Source organism: Crotalus tigris, unplaced genomic scaffold (assembly GCF_016545835.1).
Source record: "Crotalus tigris isolate CLP2741 ecotype Arizona unplaced genomic scaffold, ASM1654583v1 scf7180000019203.361967, whole genome shotgun sequence".
In the NCBI taxonomy this organism is placed as follows: Eukaryota; Metazoa; Chordata; class Lepidosauria; order Squamata; family Viperidae; genus Crotalus; species Crotalus tigris.
This window is the reverse complement of record NW_024097431.1, coordinates 266,116-283,476: the sequence shown is the minus strand read 5'-3', so window position 1 is coordinate 283,476 and position 17,361 is coordinate 266,116. Positions and strand designations below refer to the sequence as shown.

Genomic DNA, 17,361 nt, shown 5'->3' with positions numbered 1-17,361 from the left:
GGCTCAACAGCTTACAAACACTCGACCTATAGGAAGTCTGCAAAGAATTTGCAGATGTCTTCAGCCCCCAGCTGGGCACATTCAAGGGACCTCCTGTGTCCTTAAAACTAGACCTCACTGTCACGCCCATTAGAATTAAAGCAAGAAGGGTCCCTTTTGCTTTAAAGAGTAAAATTGACACTGAGTTAGACAAACTGATCCAACAGGGAATCCTAGAACCTGTTGATTCCAGCCCTTGGGAGACCCCCATTGTTACGCCTCTAAAGGCAAATGGGGACATTCGCATTTGTGCTGACTACAAATGCACTCTTAATAAGGCATTGCAGCAACCTGCCTATCCTGTTCCTGTGGTCAGTCATATTCTGGCCTCCCTCAAGGGGTGGTGCGTTTTTGCAAAGCTTGATCTAGCTCAAGCGTATCAACAGCTGCCTGTTGATGATGATGCTGCTATAGCTCAGACTATTGTGACTCACAGGGGAGCCTTTAAGGTAAAAAGGCTACAGTTTGGAGTGAATGTCGCTCCTGGGATTTTCCAAAGCGTAATGGAAAACACACTACGGGGCATACCGGGGGTTTGCCCCTACTTTGATGATGTCTTAATTGCAGGAGACTCCACACACATTCTAGCTGAAAGGCTAAGGGCTGTTCTGTTAAGATTCAGGAAAACAGGCCTCAAGCTCAAAAAAGACAAATGCAAAATTGGGGTGCCTTCTACTGAATTTCTGGGATTCAAAATTGATGCTGCTGGGATTCACCCTGCTGAATCCAAACTAACTGCCATTTTAGAAGCACCTAGGCCAAAGTCTAAGGCCGAACTTCAGGCCTTTCTGGGCCTCCTGAATTTCTACAATTCCTTTCTTCCACATAAAGCTAGTGTAGCTGAGCCTCTTCACAGGCTATTAGACAAACAAGCAGTGTGGCAATGGTCACAAACACATGAGGCTAGTTTCAATGAGGTCAAGGCTTTACTCACTTCTAACAGTGTACTTGCACACTTCAATGAGTCCCTTCCTGTGTGCATCGCTTGTGATGCTTCCCCTTATGGGGTAGGAGCCGTCCTGAGCCACCTCAGGTCTGATGGAACTCAGGTTCCTGTTGCATATTACTCCAGAACACTGTCTTCTGCTGAGCGCAACTACGCTCAGATAGACAGGGAGGCTCTGGCTGTTGTTGCTGGAATTAAAAAATTCCATGATTTCTTGTATGGCAGGCATTTCACGGTCTTCACTGACCATAAGCCTCTGCTGGGACTGTTTACCACACGTAAACAAACTCCCCAAATCATTTCCCCTAGAATGCTTAGGTGGTCTATTTTTCTGTCTACATATGATTTTTCCTTACTCCACAAGCCTGGGAAAGAAATGGGCCATGCTGATGGCCTCAGTAGATTGCCCCTGCCAGTACTAGAAGCTGACCCTGCACCAGCTGTCAACATTCTATCCATCCAAGCCTTGCCCGAGTCCCCTCTGAATGCCAGTGATGTCGCCGCTGAAACAGGCACAGATCACACACTTTCACGTGTCCTTTCTTGGGTTTTGTCTGGATGGCCTGAGCACTGCCCTAGTCCTGAGTTTCAGAGTTTCTGGTCCAAAAGGAACGAGTTGTCCACTTCTCAGGGTTGTCTGCTTTGGGGAAACAGAGTTGTCATTCCCACCTCAATGAGGACTAGGATCTTAGAGTCCCTCCACGAGGGTCATCCTGGCATTGTTCGCATGAAGGCCCTTGCGCGCAGCCACTTGTGGTGGCCTGGTTTAGATAAGGACATTGAGGCTAAGGTGCATGCATGCCACCTGTGCCAGCGCTCTCGCCCAGAGATGCCCCAAGCTCCTGTGCATAGATGGGAGGATACACAGTCCCCATGGTCTAGGGTGCACATTGACTACGCCGGGCACTTTCAGGGCCAGTTCTTCTTGGTCCTCGTTGACAGTCATTCAAAATGGCTTGAGGTTGTATCTGTCTCATCCACCACCACTGCAAAGACTATTCAGGTACTGAGGGGGATTTTTGCTGCACACGAGCTCCCAGATGTCATCGTGTCTGACAACGGCCCTCAATTTACTTCCTCCGAATTCCAAGCTTTCTTACAGGCTAACATGATTCATCATGCCACGTCTGCACCCTTCCACCCGTCCACCAACGGTATGGCTGAACGCATGGTCCGCATCACAAAGGACGCCTTGAAAAGACTCACCTATGGGGACTGGCATCACAGGTTGGCTGACTTTCTCCTTTCTTACCGCACCACACCGTCCACTTCTACAGGGAGAAGCCCAGCTGAACTTCGCTGGGGGCGCAAACTTACTACGAAGCTTGACCGGTTGCATCCGGACAGACTGCCTTCATCTACCTCACATCCTAGGGCACCTAGACAACTACTTGTGGGTGCCCCGGTTTGGACTCGCAATTACGGGCCTGGTCATACATGGGTCCCCGCTTCTATTTCCAGGGTCACAGGTCCTCTATCCTACGAGGTAGCCCTGGACAACGGTCGTGTCCTGCGTCGGCACATCGACCAACTCCGCCCTAGGCGGGATCTTTCAGATGAGACTCCTGAGTCTTTTCCAGGGGGGGAGGGGGACCCTTTAGAGCAAAGGGAGGGGCACGAGCTGCTGCCCACCTCCAATGATGGAGCCACAAACGGCCCATTCCAAGATTCCGCGAGTGCCCCAAACAGGAATTCTAAGAGCCTATCCAACTACCAGGCATTCACGCCTACTCCAGCCAGGGAGTCACCCCGAGGGTACAATCACTATTCACCTGCACAGCACAGTACTCCAGTCAGGGAGGATACCTGGGAGCATCCCAATAAATCATACCCCGCAAGAGAGCTGGCACATAATCCCCAGAGTTGGCCTGACCTTACCCCAAGTCCTACAGGGGGTCAAACATACAGGGAGGTGGTCGAGGAACCAAGTCCCGACCGCAACACCTCTAGCCCAAATCAGGGAGTAACTGAGTTTTGGGAAGGTACAGAAACCCACACGAGCCCGGACACAGAACGGGGTTTAGGGATTGGACAGCCTCCTGACAGGTCTTGGAGGGACCTAGGAGGTTCTACAGAGACGCCCAGCAGTGGCTATCACTTCAAGGGGCCCGAGGGCCTACAACTAGGCAGGTCAACCAGGTCACAAAGTGACAGAAGCCCTGGCCTGACGAGCCCGGTGGGCGAGCAAGCAGGCCAGGCATTGGGGCATAGTCCTTGGAAGGCACCAAGGCAAGATAAGGAGAACAGGTTCACGTCTCCCTTCAGTCAGGATACACCTGTCAAAAACCCAGAGCTGAGAAGGTCACAGAGAGCAAGGAAATCTCCTAAGTACTTAGAGGATTACATAACATTGCTGGCTAAACAAAAGCCAGTAAACAGTAGGAGCACTGGGGAGTAGAACACTGCATCAAGAAATAATTGTATGTTGGTAGTAGTCTTAGCCCGGGGGAAAGGGGTGTTATGTCCCGAGCCTTGCAAACGGGCTCGGGGCGTTTGCAGGCAGTCCCGGGCAGGTGCAAGCTGCCCGGGACCAGACAGGCTGTCGCCAGCGCCTGTGCGCATGCGCGGGTGCTGGCGCGGGAAAAGTAACACATTGACCCGGGAATTGCCTATATAAGAGGCTGGGAGGTTTTGGGCGTTGCTGAAGCCTTCACCTGTAAGCTGAACACAGAATAAAAGAAAACCTGAGAACTACAACTGCTTCTCGCGTCTGTTTTTCGCCAAGGACTCAACACCAACAATCTTGAGTCCTCATTTTACTGACCTCAGAAGGATGGAAGGCTGACTCAACCTTGAGCCGGTCAGGATCGAACTGCCAAACTGCTGGCAGCGGCAGGCAGCAGAAGTAGCCTGCAGTACTATTTGCAGTTTTATAATATTTGCAGTTTTGAGGGCATCACTTAACACAAATCCTTATGGTTATTCATAAAATGTCCATTAGGATTTTATAGTAGTTTACCAAAGACCAAATATATATTGTTTCTCTTATCATCACCTCTAATCCCTTATTTTGTTGATTTGGGAAAAGGGAGATTAAGTAGATTACAAAAATCTGGACAATCACTATACCTGCCTATCTCAACATAATACTTGCCCAGATCCTTTTCTATTTCTTTATACTCCAAACTGAATTGTGATCACCCAGTATTTTTATTTCCTAAGGATTGCTTTCATATCCATGTGATGCCCAGAATGTATTTTTGGTATAAATAAAGGTCACATAAGAAGCTAATGCTTTGCTTTGTAACATGCCTCTTCATGTGGCAGCTATTTTGTGAAAACATCTTTCCTACAGAAATAGTAAACCCCTGAAATGATTAAGATACATGAGAATTCACGACAAAAGTCAAATTTATAGTTGGATGTAAATATTTAAGCTCCTTTAGTTTTAGTAGCTTCTTGCTATGTTAATCTTAGAGTTCTGTATAATAGTGATTTAGTGGATAGGTAAATATGGAAGCTAACAACCACCCAGGAAATACTGGTATTACATACAATGGGATTAAAATGGAATGGCTTAGTTGCAGAAAGCCGAAGGTGCGGTAGGCAATGGCTGAAAGAACATGTGACTTTTATCTGGAGTAAACGGGGCTAGGGAGGCCTTATAGCAATAATAAAATAGAGGCCTGGCCTTTCTTAACCAAGTGCCTCATTACCCCACTCCATCTTGTGATGGCTGGGATTGATGGAATTGAACTGGATGGAGGGCACTTGGTTGGGGAAGGTTAATTTTGGATGCAGAAAGCTGAGATCTTGCAAGGGAAGGCAATAAAGATTATATTGCTTCTCACTGTAACAGATCATAAATGTGGCTTTAATATAAGAGGAGTGTTTGAACTTTGCTTTTTTAGCTTTTGGTAATGGCAGATGCAGCAATATGCTTTTGACCTCTGCAGAACCTTTTCTCATGGAAGTCAGGCCCCCACTTTCAAATATTTTTACACAAGTAGCTACGATAAATATGTAGAAGTACTTGTCCTGCTGACATTTCTGACTGCAACTCCTTGTAGAGGAACCAAATATACTTCCAGGCAGAGAACAATTATGAACATTGTGTGTGGAGCTCAACAGTTGATGCCTACTTCTGTTTTTTCTTCATTTTTTTTCCTGTAATCGGATTGCATCCAAGGAAGTCTTTTTGCTTGACTGCCTCAGTGGCTTCCTATTTGCACTCCTTCCTGATTTAATTGGGGTTTTTTATTAGTTTCTTTGTCAGATTTGGTCTCTGAGTCATTCTTTCAAGATTTTGTGATATCAGGCACTCACAAGAGACAAGTTCTTTTAAAACTTTTTCGCAGCTTCTCCCTCACTTTAGTTACTGAGTTCCCTCTTCCTGTAATGCAGGGGTGTCAAACTGCCGACCCACGGGCTGGATGCGTCACTGCGCCTGCCCAATTGCTGGCAATGGAAAAAAAATTGTGATATGTCGTGACACGTCATGTGACATTGCGAGTTTGACACCCCTGCTGTAATGGAACAAATGCTCTGATGTAAAATGGCATGTCAAGTCAAAATATCCTTGTGATCAGAGATTATTTATTTCTTTTATTGGGAGCTTGAGAAATTGTTATTCAAAGGTATATTTGCAGAATTTTAGTTTATATTCAGTTTGATGAAAAAGAACATGGAAAATACGTTGATGACAAGTTCTTGCTAGGCCATAATTGGATTTCTTTCATTTTGGTCTAATGTTTTGTGAGAACATGACCATTGCAGTTTGGAAAACAAGATCTGTAGTTATGTGAATCATGTAAATCCAGGCAGCTATGGTTTATGCAGAAATCTGTGGGTAAGCAAACCATGGCTTGTTGCCATGTGTGAATATAGTTGCCATTATAATAAGCTGTGAGACTCATGTAAACTCCTCTGGGTCTGGGATTTCAGCCTTGAAATGGATTAGTTGCAGTTAGACACTGGAGAAAATGGAACCTGCTGGACTTTGATAGAAATGCTTTGCCAGTTCATTCAGCTAGTAAACTGTCATAAAATTCTTAATGTATTTTTGGAATAGAATACCACATGGGGAGTTTGCACAAGTCAATATATGCATAAATGGAGTGCATAAAGTTACAAAAGAAGCTTAACCAAATTCAAGAAATGAATGGCTTTTGTACATAGAATATATCATACATCAAGGCAAATACAAAAACAGTATTGTGGTAATAGGTGCCTTGGGTGCAATCCCAGAACAGCTGAAGCAGCACTTGAACACCATCAGCATTGAGAAAATCACCATTGCAAAAGGCAGCTTTAGCTTGGAACAGCTTACATCCCGCGTTGATACCTTTAATACCTTCACACAAAAATATCTGCCTATCCCAAGTTGTTGGAAGGACTTGATAGGTGGATGAAAATGCCAAATCCAGTTCGAAAACATGGTTGACTATGCAAGAAACCATAATAATTACATAATACATAATAATTATGTACATAATAATGTAAGTCCTTGACTTACAGCCCCATTTCCATTATAAGTCATTTTGTTCATAAGCTGAACCAGACAGTCAAACATTTGCCTGGTCCAGCTTCCCCAGTGGGTGTTTTTGTCAGAAATCAATGGAAAAGTTCCAAAATCGTGAACATGTGGCCACAGGACACTGCAAGAGATCATTAATGTGAATTGGTTGCCAAGTGACTGAATTGCAATCACATGATCGCAGATATTGTGACAGTTGTAACTTACAATTATAGGTTGTAAGACACTTTTTCCAAGGCTGCCATAACTTTGAACTATTGTTAAATGGTACTAAGTTGAGGATTATCTGTAATAAGTCAACTATATTTGGAGTAGCTTACAGCCTGCAATGATACTTTTAACTCCATCAAACAGCTGCCTAACCAGGTCTTTGGGAGGGATTTTATTGTTGAATAAAATGCCATATCTAGTCTAAATATCTTGCTGGCTGTGTGACTATCCATTAATAACAGTGCAGCAGAGACTTTAGTATTGACTTCAAAGATCTAAACTTTTTCTATTATAACATAATTTAAGTTATTTTGCAACTTTTATTGATGTTATATTCATCATTAATTGTATAATTTAAGAAACTCTCCCTTTACATCTCAGAAATCATAATTAATATTGATATACATTTTCTGCTTTGAAAGGTTTAATTTACTTTAATCATTATAGCGTTAATAGCTTCCAATTCTTATTGTACAAATATCATTGTACTTGGCTAAATTTATGTTCCATAACGGGTTCCCAACCGGGGGTGCGAGACGATATTCCAGGGGGTGTGAAAACTTGGGTTTTCAAAATTGTAGTGTATATGCATAATTCATTGTCATTATTTCGAACTTTTGTAAGGGGTGTGAGAATATATCAGAAGCATTCTGGGGGTGTGGAGTATAGAAAAGGTTGGGAGCTTTTGTTCTATAATGTAATAAAATATATTCACATCCCCAACCAATACCTCTCTAATATCACCACAAGCATTCCTTATGTTTTTATCCATGAATAAATTAAACAAATAAGGAAACATTTCAAAAACAGTTAAACAGAACACTATTCTGAATGCTTTCATGAGTCAATATACCCATAACTGGACAGTGTCTTAACAACAGTATATTTACTTTTGTATCCTTAGTACAGTAGCAAGGTGTGATGGAAACTAGAATGTCCTTTCTGGAATGACTTTCATTCCTTTGATAAATGATCTTGAGTTTCTAAGCTTTGGAATACTTTGAGGATGGCTTGTTGCTTAGAGATTCCTTTTGGAGTCAATGTGCAGTTTTGCAATTTTGAGAACATGTAGTTAACATTATTGGCTACTGTGAAGAATATGGCCAGTCATATACATAAATTGGTGAGCTGCTTCATGTAACCTCAGGAGATTTCCTTGTACTTCTCAATTAACTTGGTGTGTACATTTCCAGGCAAAGCCTTCAGAAGTAGCCATCCATAACTTTTATTTTCTTTGAATACCTATGGATCTATGTGAGGCCCAAAGGCATTCTTGAAAATAAATATGGTAGTAGAAACTGGTACTTTACAGCATGCTATCAATGTATTTATTTTTATTCAAACAATCACTTTATTGTAAGTCAAATGGCTAAGAAATGAACTGGAGATATATGTTTGTAGGCAGACTAAATAGCAGGAGATGTATAAATAGTGCAACTCAGAGTGGGGAAAAGAGATTTTGAATTCAAAGCATCTAAAAATCTACATCTATGTTGCAAAGCTGTATAAATCAGAGCTCATAGATAGCCATGTGTTTACAGTTTTATAGATTTTATATCATTCTAGCTATGTAATATTTAACTTTTGCCCTTTATATTTTTATTACACAATTTAAGTTTAGTTGCCAGAATAATTCTGGTTAAAAAGTTCATAGCATACATAAATTATCAGCTATGTGTTGAAAATGTTAGGAACAATGTGTTTGTATTTTAAGTATTTTGTATTGTGTTTTGTATTTTAAGGATACATTAAAGGTAATGTATACAGAAATAAGATATATGTTCTACAATTCAGGTCACTTAAGGAAGAATACTGTTATTGAATAAAAGCTCCAGAAGAAAGATCTCAAAATCTATATAGAATTCTTTAGTTTGCTGCAGAAACATTTTCCCCCATGTAAGCCTAACAATTTGTTTTTTACATCCGCATTTTGCTAACTTCTTAAAATAAGCAATATGGCAGTTCTGTGTAGCTAAAACCGAAGCAATTACTTGGAATGATTGCTATTGAAATAAGTCATTAACACAATTTCTGTTATTTACTTGCTATGAAGCACTTCAGTTCTAAAGCTGAATGAATGAAAGGCAATTTTTGCAAATGTCAAGTTATTGTCCTGTATAGACTGTTCTTCCAACAAAACTGCAGCATGAAAGATACGCCACACAAAAAAAGTGTAATGGCAGAAAATAGTCCATCTGAGGAGCAGAAATGCGAAGAACTGACAGGTTGTTAAGAGAGCTGATGATACCAGACAATTTGAGTAGCTAAGATGCATCTCTACCCTCACAGTCTACATGAATGCTGTTACTAGCTGTTGTCCCAAAGCTCCATTTTTCTATTAGAGTTTTGAGACAGTAGAACTCTCCCCTACACACCTCTCTACATATAATGTCTAGTGCTGAAGTTTAAGGGCTTCATTAAGCATTCATGTTTTCTCAAAGTGTTTTTTCATTATGATAATGGATAATTCCATTGATCTGACTGTTCTTCTTGGCATTATGTTTCTCCTGCTTTTCATCCCTTATTTTTTCAGTTCTAACTTAGGAAATTCCTATCGGTTCTTTGGAAGATAAATAACACTATCAAATTATTCCCACTAATAACTCTTTGTACCTTTGGTGACATGTTATCTTTTGTACTAACCCTGCCATTCATTCATTCAGTTTATGTGTAACTTTTCAATTTGTACTGGTACTATTTTATCAGCTTGTCCTTGCCCTTTGAGATGAAAGGTAAATGCTCAATTTCCTCTTTAATTTACTTAGAAGTCCCGATTTAGTATCATCCTGATTTTTTTATTTTGTTGTTGGATTATAGTGCTATCTTCCAAACTTCTCTGTCTTACCAAAGATCTTATATATATTCCTCTTTTTTTCAGACTTGTGTCTAGTGGATTGGATCAGTTCTCATCCAGAGCGATTTTGATACTGTCTTGTGCCTTTTATATTGCTAGGCAGAACTTGCTGGTGCAGATAACATTTTGACTTCTCTGTGCAATCCTAACTGGTTGTAATATCTTCTCACTTAATCTCTAGCACTATCAAGCATTCATGAAATTTGTACATAGAAGAGAATCAGGAGTGTATATTCCAGCCCTTTTGTTTTCTCTTACCACCTTTCTATGCGAAAGGGAAATCTGAAAGGAAAAAATGTATTATCTGTCTTAGGAGGACACTCTCTTACCTGAACTAAATGTTGCAGGGTTAGTATAAAATCTGTACTATCCCTGCAAAGTTTAATTTTGCTTTTGTATTTTGGTAAATGTGTTAATTTTAGGATTATCTGGATTTAACAGTGATTTGTCTGGCAAAAGAAAAACAGTTGTTGTAGAAAGTAACATGCAGACTATGTAGTTTGTGGTGATTGTCAGATATGCATGTTGCCTTATCTACATAGATGCTTAGGCAAAAATGATGGGACCATTTAACTATAATGAAAATACCTTGTGTGGACCAACTGCAGAGAATGTATTACTTTATACAGAGTTTTGCACATTGTGTCCAGTTTGATTTTTTCATCCAATTTGGCCTGACTGTATAAAGTATACTGATTCTGTAATCTTAATTCAGTTGTTGGAAGTGTCAAGATCATTTGAAGGCCTGTTTTTGTATATAATTCTTATATAGAATTTATTGTAGCAAGAGTCACAGGGCAAAAATCTAGAGGCAGATAAGACACACCTGGTGCAGGACAATCCGTTTTGGCATAACAACTTCATTATTTATGAAGAATAGTTCAGAATAAAAAAAAAAGACAAGTTTATATATTTCCCCCTACCTATTTAACTTTTGCAGCAAATATCAGATTGGCAAGATTTGAAGTGATAACATTTGGAATCAAAATTGGAGATCAGTACATTGAAGCATATAGAGAGTGTCAATTTGTTAATTGAAACTAGGGAATATTAAAAGAATTTATTATGGAAAAAAAGTGGAAAGTGAAAATTCTATATTAATATTAAATATTATAAGGTAAAGATATTTTCAGGCCTCATGTTTACCGTGTTTACAGTTTGGCGGTCAATGTGACTTGATTTATTTGCTTGTGAAGTAAAGGGGAACTCAGTCCAATGGAGGAAATGACTAATTTAAGCTAACATAAGGACATTTAAATGACAACAGAGTTCAGAATAGTTAAAGCAATGCTTTTTCTGGAGGTAATGTTTGATTGTGAAAGCTGGACAGTAAGAGTGAGTGAAAGAAAATCATATATCCTTCAGCAAAGAGTTTGAAAATAATTACTAAGCACATCATGGACTGTGAGAAGAACCAGGCAATCATACAAGACTGAATAAAACTTCACTGCTATCTTGAAGCAATGATCAGCAAATGGAAACTCACATATTTGAAGCATGTGATGGAAGTAGATGATGGAGTTGAAGTGTGCTTGGCAAGGTTGAGGCTAGTAGAAGAAAGAGAAAGAATAAATAAAGTGGACAGATAAGATGAGATTACTGTAGTATTCTTAGAAGGGATGCAACTTTTTATTGAAGGCAGTTTTTATAAAACCTCATACTTTTGAAGAACAATATCATAAAATATGTTTTCTGCCTTTTGGCTTTTGAGTCTTAAGTATTTATTTATTTAGCATATGGCATAAATCTAAGTCTATTTGCCTAGATATATAGCATTCAGTACAGTGTAACTAGTCAAAGATAACATTGTAAATTGAAGTTTTATGGAAGAAGTCTTCTATTGCTAATTTTCGATATTGGTAATTATAGACATTCTTTTACAGGGCAGAAAAACTGTTTAAATGTTCAATTATGAACATGAACACATCCATCAGTATAACATTTGAGAAAGCATTTGTATTTATTTCTCTTCATATATATAAAACTGGATATGGATCTAGATGAAACGACATCATTATTGTTTATGGTTATTATTATTGTTGATCTAGGACTTTTATGGATGTTATTAATATATTCTATAACTATAATAAACATGAATCTTTCCTTTAGGTTACAAAAAGGTATGGAACTATTTTTAAGAGAGGAAGCTTTGGGGAAAAGAAAGAAGGAATATATCTCCATTAGGGAGAAGATTAGACTTAACATGATGTTTCCATTCCTATCTAGTCTTCGAATAATTGAATTATAATATAAATGAGGAGACATACTCAGATGGGCACCTGGGTACATTCCATTTTTGTAATTAATACACACAGAAGGATGGAATTTATACTTCTGCATATGTTAAACTAGTACCCATATGCATTTTGTCCCAGTTATTCATGTGAATCAGTCCACAGTCAATGCTGTGTAATTGCCCAGTGGTAAGATTGAAGCCATAGTCTGTCTCCAGAGTTGCTGCTATGGGATGGCGTTTCCCAGCGGTAATGTTGTCATATAGCTTATGCAGTGTCATGAGTTTGTCATACTTCATACATGATCTTTCATTGATATCAGGTAGTGAATAAGGAACAGGTCTTAACATAACAACATGTCAAGGCTTCGGAGTTACTTGAAAATATGTGTTGAGGAAAACTCAATAAAGACACACCAAAACATGCACATTTAAAATTCAGTCCAGATGTAGTTTTATTACAGCTTTTATATTTCTAAATTGATATCTATTCCATCTAAAGGTACATTTTAGAATATTGCAGATTCAATATATTCATATTGCAAAGTGATAAAAGATTTCAAAGAGCAACAAAGACAGTGCCCAAGAAAAATTTATACATAATACTATTGTCTAGTTATTAATTGAAGCAGACTGGGAAAATGGTTGCTACTAATATTGCGGTTGCTACTGCTATTGTCATTCAAACATCATTTCAAAATTTAAGTGTACCTAAAAATGAAGAGGAAAAAAACACAGGAAACCTTTGGATAGTTGTTGAAGTAAGCGGCTTTGAAGCTTTGAGAGGTCAAATTGTATGTGTTTCCAAGCAAGTGTTCCCAAAGGCAGACAATGTGTGAGATGTCTCTTCCTATTGTTAATGCTCCATCTTCGCAAAACAAAATTGAAGAGAATACTGTGAAGATGACTAGAAATGTAATATTCTCTGCAATATAAGTGTTGAAATGGTAGGCAGTTTGGATGTATTCAGAGAAGTATGGATTAATAGGAACAGCTTTGAATTGCCTACTGTCAAGAATTCAGGAGAGGAAAGCTTTTGTTCTGTTAAGTTTTGGGGAAGAAGAGGAAAGAAATAAAGCAATGATTATATAATGTTTGCCCAGGCCAAATGAATATTTTTATAATTCTATAGTATAATACCCTGTAATATCCTCCCTCCCCTTTCCTAGACTGTGAACAATGCAACTTCAAATATCAGTTTTTGGGGAGAACAAACAGGAGGATATCTGGAAGAGCCAGATATGAAAACAGAAGCTGGACTTGATCAACTCAGATTGATCCAGAATATCTGAGATATAACAGATTGGGGAAGACTGATCTAATATAATTGATTTCAGCATCTGAAGCCTTAAAATCAATTTCCTTTAAAAACAAATGAATAAAAGCCAGTTTAAGTTATCTTTGATAACTTCATTCAGACTAAAGACATCAAGGCTTTCAGTTTCTGCTGGAACTTAAAAATAGGTCTTTGCATCATCACCAGGAAGCTAGGTTAATTTCTTACTGTATGCATTACTGACTATGTATAATTTTTTTTTATTCCATATATCTCTCTGCAGTTACTCACTAGATAAAGAATGCAGAGTTTATGTTAATGATATCCAAGCATTGCCTAACAAGGGAAGCACCAAATTGACAGAGAAAATGATTTAAAGACAAACAGGTTCCTAGAAAATCTAGTTTGCTGTAGAAAAATTTTGTTCTTGGGTATAGCTGAATGGTTTGTGAGGGAAGAGTTTTGATTTTTGAACTTTGGTGATGGAGAGGACTTCTGAGAGTATTGTGGACATGAAGAAAACAAAATGTTGGATCACTGAACAAATCAACCCAGGGTTGTCAGCTAAGACATAAATGACCAAACTCAAATTATGCAACTTTAGACATTACATGAAGACTCAGCTGTCTGGAAAAGGCTCTAATACTGGCAAAGGTGGAAGAAAAGAGAAGAAGAGGAAGACCACCAGCAAACAAGGTGGATAAACTCAGCTACAGAGGCGATGAATGCACCATTTGGGGTTAGGGATAGATCATCTTGGAGAAAATCTATCTGTGTGGTCACTAAGAGTTGAAAACAACTTGATGGCACATAATCATTTGTGGTTAATGTTATTATAACAAAAAAGGGTTACTTGGACTGTAAAATTGAAAGAAAGATTCTTTATTTTCGCTAGAAAATAAGGAAATGGTCTGGTATAATATTATGAAGTAAGTTTCTTATCTTTCTCATTTTTTTCCACTTGCCCAATGGATATGGTTTATAATCATATTCCAACAAGTTTTTGGATATTTCTTTTAAATTAACTGTTCTCATTCTTAAATCTCTCTTTGCTTTTTAACATCTCACAAAACTCACTAGTTATACTCTGGTTTTATATATATAAACTATTTTCCATTGTATGCCATTTGTAGTTTCTAAAATAACAAAGTTGTTAGTTGCTTCCTTTTTGAATGTTATTATGTCCAACTTAATTTTTGTTGGATAAATTTTGTTAATTTTTACTCCGAATATTGGTGACTATTCATATTTTAAATTTCTTTACTTGATTGTTTTTAAGAACTCTGGGGAGATTTCATCCTTGGCAATTGCCAGCAATTGTCCTCTTCTTCTATTCCGGTCATCTTCCACACCTTCCTTACTTATGTCCAGTGTCCAATAATTTTGTTGGATGATTAATTTGGCCTCTTATACTTTGTCCTAGAGCAGAGATCTCCAACCTTTAAGGATTGGTGGCCTGGAGAGAAAGGGAGGGGCAGGCACGTTTACACGCACATGCAAACAGGGATGTGAGCACGGGGCACCACAAATGGGGCCACGAGCACACATGTGCTGCAAACATGGACACAAATGTGTGTGTGCTGCAAACAGAGATGCGAGTGCGCAAGCGGCACAAACGACAGTGTAAGAGCCTGTGCAACACTCGCGGTGATACAAGTGCTGCAGCAATGCTAGTATGAGTGGGAGGGTGAGTGCACGCACACTAACGCGCACGCTGGCCAGCCAGTCATGCAGCCCGGTGGCAAAGAGGCCACGACCCGGCAGTGGGCCGTGGCCCACAGATTTGGGACCCCTGTCCTAGAGCACTCAGACTTTATCTCCCTTAGTCAATCTAAAGGTAGCCCTGACTTATGAACATAATTGAGCCCAGAATTTTGGGCATAAGTCATTGCAGTAGTTAAGCAGGCCACCATGTGACTTGACTTGATTTTACAACCATTTTTACAATACGTTATTCACCATGGTCATTAAGTATATCATGTAATCATTGAGCAAACTGTTTCGTCATTAAGTGAATCCGGCATATCTAATGGGCATTTTTTGCCATAAAAGGACATAAATTATGCCATAAAAGTTATAAATTATGGGTACATGATCATGGGACACTTCAACTGGACATAAATGCGAGCTGGTTGCCAACACCCAAAATGCTATTACCTGATTGCGGAAGGGGGTGTGTGGCAGTCGTAACTTCGAAGATGGGTCGTAAGTAGTTTTTTAAAGTTCATTGAAGCTTTGGTCATTAAGCAGCCAATTGTTCCCCTTTGATTTCTTGCCTTTTGTTTCATGTCCATTTTTCCTTAGAATCTTCTCTTGATGCTACCAAATAATTGTCCCACATTCAGAAACTCTTCAACTTAATAACCCTTCACTAATTCCCTTAACATTTCATTGTAAATAGTCAGTTCAACCATGCTTTAAGGTTTGTACTCCTACCTTTTCTTATGTACATCCAATATTATTTAGATCTACTTAAAATGTATGTTTGAAAGAAACAGATGTCTTTAGGAGATCTTCTGTCAGCGCTACATAGGCATAGGTCACAACTGGGCTATAAAGAACTAACTAGAAGAGTGCAAACTATAGTATTTGGCTTGTGTTTTTTTCTCTTTTGAATATGTAACAATTGCATTACATATGAAATCAATATGTATTTGGATGTATGAAAAGTTGTGTTTATCTCTTTACCTTATGGAGTTATTTTTAATTTAAAGATTTATTGATACATATAATTTGGCCAGGGAAGCTAACCTTCTAAATGTAATTTTAAATGTGGCATGTAAGCTACAATTTGTCTATGGCTGCAGCTGTGTATATCAGTATCCATCTATAGTGCTATGTCTTTTTATTACGACTATTCTGTTATATGATAGAGCATTGTAAAACTGAACCAGGAATCAAGAAATGTGCTTATCATTATGTTTTATGATTTTATATCCTGAATCTATATTTTCCTGACAAACATAGTTATCATTGAAATTATATTACATTGCACCAACTTTATTCCACACCTTTATGCTTATTTCTACCCTCCAGGCAGTTTATTTTCTGCTTTTATAACCAAATTTGATTCTTTTATGAACTTGAGATCTGTACTTAAGAAAAATGAAAATAAAATGCAAATGAAACAATAATGTAGAGTAAAACAACATTAACATTCTAGAAGGAGAAAAGTGTTTTGGATATGCTCGCTACTTTGATTTATTTGGAAAAATAATAAAGGTGGGAGGTAAATAAATAAACATTCAAATATAAAAGAATAGCACTATCTAAAAGATTAAAATCTACCTGTAATAAGTCAGCTGAGTTAAGTGGCATAAACACACAAGTGACCCCAAAGGCCCATACACAGTTCCTTAAGACATTTTCTAGAATTAGCTAACCATCTTTGTATGAAAATAGCAGTAAACCCAAGGCTTTAGATCACTTAATCAATGTTTTGGTTAATGGTATGAAAACTGTATAAGACACCAATATAGAAATGGTCTAAATTAAGTGTTTCAAAAGATAAGATGAAAGTTTGGTGAACATCATAAGCCGCAAGTATACAACTTTATTATTCAGATTGCATGTGGTCCAAACCTTGGCTAAAGCCTCCAGAAATTTCCAAACGTTTTTACTAAGCTGTCATTTTTTAAAATAATGAATGGGAAAACCAATAAATAATCCTGTATGACAGTGGTTTCCAACCTTTTGTTCACCATGGACCCCCTTTAAATACCTTTTATGGCCACAGACCATGGCCCGGGACCCCCAAGACTTAACTCAAGATTTAAATTATAGCATTTCTTCAAGCCATCGTAGACCCCCTGTGATGACATTGCAGCCCTGCAGGAATCCACAGATCATAGGCTGAGAACCACTGTTGTATGAGGTAACTTTGATTTAGCTTACATGCTTTGGTTTTTGAAACCAATCCAGTTTCCCTTCTCATGAAGAAGATACATAATTTGTCTTATTGAGGCATTTCACTTCACTTTGCATTAATGCACTCTGCTTCCTTCTCCTGGGTGTCTTCATCTGGCACTTGCAGAAACTGGAAGAAGATTCTGTGCAGCTGAACATTTGTGCAGAAGCTACTTCCAACAGCTGACAACACTGCACAGAAATGGCTTCTGGCTATTGGATGTAGCACAGAATGGAGCAGTAGATGGCAGAGGAGAGTAAAACTGAATGTACTAATGCTACATGGTCACTTCACTTCCCTCCTTGCATTTTCCTGTGATACCCTAACTACTTTTTTGTACATATATAGTAATGTATAGCAGATATGATCCTGTTGAACATGGTGTACTCCAAATGATCTGGACAACATATTTCTGTTCCC

The 17,361-nt window shown here is 38.7% G+C and overlaps 1 protein-coding gene across 3 annotated transcripts in view; it reads left to right on the top strand.

Annotated features, from left to right (window-relative positions):
- The window catches only part of GFRA1 (GDNF family receptor alpha 1), a 245,027-nt gene that overhangs the window by 15,303 nt on the left and 212,363 nt on the right, over nucleotides 1-17,361 (top strand). The gene's annotated exons all lie outside the window — the stretch shown is intronic.